Source organism: Tenrec ecaudatus, unplaced genomic scaffold (assembly GCF_050624435.1).
Source record: "Tenrec ecaudatus isolate mTenEca1 unplaced genomic scaffold, mTenEca1.hap1 Scaffold_44, whole genome shotgun sequence".
Taxonomy (NCBI): domain Eukaryota; kingdom Metazoa; phylum Chordata; class Mammalia; order Afrosoricida; family Tenrecidae; genus Tenrec; species Tenrec ecaudatus.
This window is the reverse complement of record NW_027459345.1, coordinates 696,889-702,888: the sequence shown is the minus strand read 5'-3', so window position 1 is coordinate 702,888 and position 6,000 is coordinate 696,889.

Genomic DNA, 6,000 nt, shown 5'->3' with positions numbered 1-6,000 from the left:
CTGACAAATCATCAAATGGTAAACAACTTTTTTGGAGAATCAACTGAATGTTTTACAATGATCAAAGTTTTAGTACCTGAATTATATACTCATATTCTTTCATGATGTGTAAGTCAATCATAAACCTATGCTCTATCTTTCAAAATGCCACAGTTTGGATTAATAGAAATGTGGCAGTCTCTCCTGCCGACATTTATACGTCCTGCTCACAGCTCATCTTTTGCGGATAAGTAACAGTTTGATTCATTCCAACATACAACACAGTGGAATTTTAATAAAAGAAGAAAACATCTAAAGGGGAAATTATGGTCCAAATGTAAATTAAATTGCAATCAATCACATGAGGCCTATTAATTAATTCAAGAAACTCTCCTCAACAGAGGAGACCATGAGCTCTCTATTACCCCTTGTTACAAGTTCAGCTTAATTAGCAATGTGTGCCTTGAGCACTGCTCTCAGGCATTTGGATCGAATCAACAACAGCATCCAGAAAGATCAGGCAAGAAACTTAAGGAGCAGTAAGTTTATATAAATAGTGGTGGAGTGATTATGAAAAAAATAGTGAGACTGGTTATACAACTGAAGAATAAAGCCGATGTCAATGAATTGAGCAAACTGCCTTTTAAATGTAGAGAAAGGAAGATTTAGAATGAAATATAAAGGCCCCAGCAAGGAAGGTCACGTATCAGGGAGAACAACTCTCAAGGAGTCGAAAAGAGCCATAATAAAGGAATTGGCGGCAGGGGCTCAACTGAATTGGAGAACTGCCATCGGCCAGTGACGTCTGTATCCTCCTATTTTCTCCGTATTTTCATGAAAATGGCTGCTGTAATCACCGTATGCCTGTTTTATTACTGCACACTGGATGTGCAGGGGGAAACAACTTGTCTTCTGACTTGATGGTCTTCAGAGTAGAGGAAGTACACATAAGAGACAAACCCCGAGTGGCAGCTGGGCAGGGTAAGATCCTGGACCTCAAGCTTGAGCTTGAGTTGTAATAGGAGGAGGCCTATTGGTGGTTCGCTCTCTCTGAAGGGTCAGCGGAAATTCGTACAGGGGTGGATAAAATTCTTTAGGACCAGAGAGCAAATAATATACATTTAAAACACTTCCATAAGCTGTTGACCCTTTTCCTATCAAGAGGTGAGGTACACTTTCTCTTCTAATGAATCAGGGCCATCCTTAATGACCCACTTATAATTAGGAGATATTATGTATGTGATACTGAGCAACCCGTAAGGATGCCGGTAAAGGCCACAGTCTCCACCTAGTTCTTTCAGAACACCCCCCTTCGGAGCCCTGAAGTACCATGTAAGAACACAGGCCTGAAGTACCATGTAAGAACTCCCCTACAGAGCTCTGAAGTACCGTGTAAGAAAACCAGCCATTCGGAGATCACCACGTGAGTTAGAAGGCCAGGCCACACTGCGTTCCAAAGAGAGTACCCACAATGAGCAGCAGGTGAGTTCCACGAGCGTGCCAGCACCAATCCCACAGACACAACAAAAGAACCTACACGGAGTCACCTCTCATCATAGAGTGCAGGCTAGCCTGCCTCTTTCCTGTCCAAAATTCCTGATCCATTAAAGGAGAGCTTCAGTACAGCAAAGTGGTTTCTATCTGCCACTAAGCTTTGGGATGGTTTGTTTTATCACAATAGTAACCAGGAAAACAATGTAAATGAAGAATTTGTATTTCTAGTTTTAAAAATGTGAATTAAAGAGAGGTTAAGTAATTAACCCATGTTACACAGAGAAACGAAATCTAAATTCTCAGATCTATTTATAACAAGAATGCTATACTTTCTCCCACAGACCTCCCCATTTCTATGACTTTTCTTTATAATATTATTTAAGTGAATACCAAATCATGTTTCTTTTATAAAGTAGATCTCTAGACTCTAACTCACAGAAATTTCTCCCTCTTCTAAACTCTCTTGGACTCATTATGTACAAGAAACTTATTCTCTACAGGTTACACTTGACAGTTAGTGAATGCTACTGTCATTAATTCACAATTAGTGAACTTGTTGATTTTCTTATTCATATTCCTCTTTTTCCTGGTCCTTATTATTGGCCTCCCTGGTGAATTATGGCCCAAGCAAGGGTTGAAAATCCAAATAGCCACTTGATTGAAAAAGGTGAAGTAGACTAGGTACAAAGATGCAGAAGTGGTCTAGATTAAGTTACACATGGAAGCAAATGTCACTTGTAAATGGGTCAGTCACAAACTTAAGAAGTATAAAAGCTTCCTGACAATGTGATTTTGTTCACTTTATTTCTAGACCCTAGAGCCTATGAAACTGCCTGACTCTCATAGAGGACATTCAATAAATAACTGTTGAAGTAATAAATGAAGACAAATACTGCCAAGCTAGAATGTAAGCCCAGTGGTACAAGATTTTCCAATTTTCCAAAAGGCCAGAAATAAATACTTTTCTATGTAATCCCTCAATTTCTAAACTTTTACAGCTAATCAGAAAAATAACATTAAGCTGTTTGGGGGTTAGGTAAACAAATCGTGTCTGCAGGCTTGAAGTCTATCTGAAGGCTGCATGTCCGATCTCTGTACCAGTGGGACCTTGGACTGCTTTTTATCTTTCCAATTACTCAGGGCAGTGCCTGGTGGGGGGCGGGGGAGGGAGGGAGTAGGTAGCTTAATAAGCAGGTACTGAGGATATGGCTGATGTCTCAAACGTGCCACCTTGAGGCGCTGCTGTCATTCAGCTGGGGTTTACAAAGACACTACTCAACTTCATCGCTCTCATCCCAAAGGAAGGAGTTTCATCTTCGGCTCTGTAATGGCCACCTGGATTTCACATGACTATCCCCCACTCAAGATTCTGAAGCTAAACTTTCACTCCTTCCAGCTGGTAAGGGTTGATAATTGTCATTCCTATCTGTTTCCAGTAATAAAAAAAGAAAGGCAGGAGAAAGAAAACAGATTGAATTTTCAAAGGGTGACAGAAGAAGCGAGACTGGTTTTGAAATCAGATTTCCACAGTATTAAATAAGAACTCCCTATGGCAATTTTGTTTTCCGTTTTACTGATCTTGGCATTTTTAGATTATACAAACTAAAAGTTTTTTCCAATTGACCTTTGATACTCTCTGATAGTGTGCTATTTTATTTTTCTACATAAAAATTATGAAGTCAAATTTTCAAATGTTTACTAATTACTTAGATTCTTAACTCATAAAAAATCACATCTAAATAATTAGTGTGTCTGATTTTAAACCTTTAGCAACAAGTACAGATGAGTGGGACTGAGAACAATTTTAAGATACTTTATAGCAGCGGTTCTCAACCTGTGGGGGTCAAAGGAACCTTTCACAGGGGTCGCCCAATTCATTACGGTAGCAAACTATGATTATGAAGTAGCAACGAAAATATTGTTATGGTTGGGGGGTCACCACCAGATGAGGAACTGTCGGAAGGTGAGAACCACCGCTGCAAGGGAGCATGCCCGAAGAAAGCACCTCCGGTACCTGCCCCACGTGCTAAGTGACTCAAATCAAATCAAACACCAAATTTTGAAGACAGAGAGAAAACGAGGTGTCTTGGATTTCCTTTCACGAAATGATCTAACCTGTATAGCCTTGAAATGGCCATAAGAACATCAAAAAGCATCTAAAGATTTCTATAAAATGATTATAGATGCAAAAGAAGAACATGTTCCTCTATATCCAAAATAAAATCCTTGATGGTCCACTGCTTAAACTGCTCTGCTGCAAAGCGAGACGTCAGTGGTTCGAACCCACCAACTGCCCCGTGGAAATAAAAGACGTGGCAGTCTGCTTCTGTGAAGAGTTCAGCTTTGGAAACCTCTCGGGCGGTTCTGTTCTGTCCCATAGGGTCACTGCGAGCCAAAACCTACTCGATGGCAGTGGGCTGGGAGTAGGTATGGCCAGTATCCACTGCACTTAGAACAGTAACTACGGTCACATAGACTAGGCCACTATACTTTGATAATGGCATTAATTTCCTTTGCAACCATATTTATTTTAAACCAGGTTTCCCAGAGCTTGCCCCTGTGTCCTTTTGGAGAGTGGGGTTTTTAAATGTTATTTACACTGCATTTAGGTGATAAAATTATTACTAACAAAAGTCCAAGTTTGACTGAGTTCCTGCTATTAGTCTAAGTAGCCATAGTAACAGCAACAACAACAACAAGAGTTAATATCTGGAACGCTGGTATGATTTTTTTATAATAATTTACTACATTTTCATTGTCTTATCAACTCTAGCATAAACATCCAATACATGATCAAATTAACATGGCCTTAAAGAAAAAGGAACAGAACTCTTAGGAACACAGAATCCTGTAGTTCCGGGGGGGGGGGGGGGCAAGAGGAGAGTTTAGCTGCATGGGCACTAGGTTAAACTTTCAACTGAGCTCTTTACATCTGTAGGGAGAACTGAAGGAGTGCATTGAAATGCAAATATGTACCAGGGGTATAAGAAATCAGTTATGGGTCAAGCAGAAACATCTGGTCTTTTTAAGAGTCCTGTTAATTTGAAAGCACTGACCAAAACAAACTCAGTTCCACCAAATATATTTTGGCATGGCTCAAAAACCAGCATTAGTTGGAGGTATTTATTTTACCGCAGCAAGATTTATCAGTAGTGATGTACAATTTACAGTATTGATATTTTGATATAATAAGCTTTTTTCTCAGCATATGAAGATATACCTTCTATGCCTTTCCCCATATTTGATGATAGTGGGGTTTTTAATGGTTAATCTATATTCTTTATAATATATGGGAAAATGATGGAAAGGGGTTTAAATTATCCATACCTAATGTTACGATTTATCAAGTGACTAATTTATGGGAGACCTTAACTATCATGCAACTATTGAGGCATTTCGGTATTTTATTTATATAACGTGACCTCATAAAACAGAACTTTGGTGAAGTTCCCGTCTCTGAGAGACTAGCAGTTTCTCTTGAGAGTTTCCAGGCACCATAAGCTCAGGTCTAGGGATCAGAAAACCAGAGTTCAAACTCAGCTCTTCACTGACAAGCCTGGGGATCCCAAGTGCGCTGGACTGCTGAGCCTTCGATTTTGCCGTTGTGAGAATCACTGGGGATCTCCCATCAGTCATTTCCAGCACACCTTTAATCAAGTTGTTTGCATTTTTAAGTTTGTTATGTTTCTACTACTTTGTTATTTTTTAACTCTCACCTGTTCTAGTCATTTAAGTAATCATTTGCTTTAAACGCAATGAGTCAGGGGAAGAGCAAGAATCTTATTCTTTCATTAAAATATACCTAAGAACCTCGTACTACCAGACACTTATTTATGGTAGATTATATTCCCCGCACGTGGTCGAGTGTTGTTTAACACATTTACTCATAGGCACCTAGGAGCCCTGGTGGCATGGTACTCACTCATTGGTCTGCTAAACACTAGGTCAACGGTTCGAATCAGTGCTCTGAGGAGACAGACAGACAGGGCTTTCTACTCTGGTACACAGTTACAGTCTCATGAACTCATGAACTCACAGGAGCAGTTCTACTCTGTCTACTCTGTCCTGCAGGGTCTCTGTGAGTCAGACTTGAGTCTCTGGAAGTGAATGAGTCATGGGCACCTGATGCAATACTGTGAGAGTATGGTATCATTATGGATTTATTATTGTTATTATTCCCAAGTCAGGGGATATATATGGGCTCTACCAAGCCTTGCTGCCTGAACTCAAATCCCTGCTTTGTCGGTTCATCATGTAATCACAGTCAAGATACCTGACTTCCCGATGCTCCCCTTTTCCCATCTGTCAAACTCGGGATATCAGCTCCTATCCTACAGGGCTGCTGTGGGGTTGATAGAACTTAGATAGAGGTCATCAGGTTCAGAAATATTGGCTTAGCTAAATTAAACAACTTCACCAAACCATAAAGTTTTGGAGGAACTGGTGCAATTCGCACCTGTTCTGTTGGATTCTTAAGCACAAACTCTAAACAAGTGAAGGAAAGTTTTTTAAGGCACTAATAAGTAG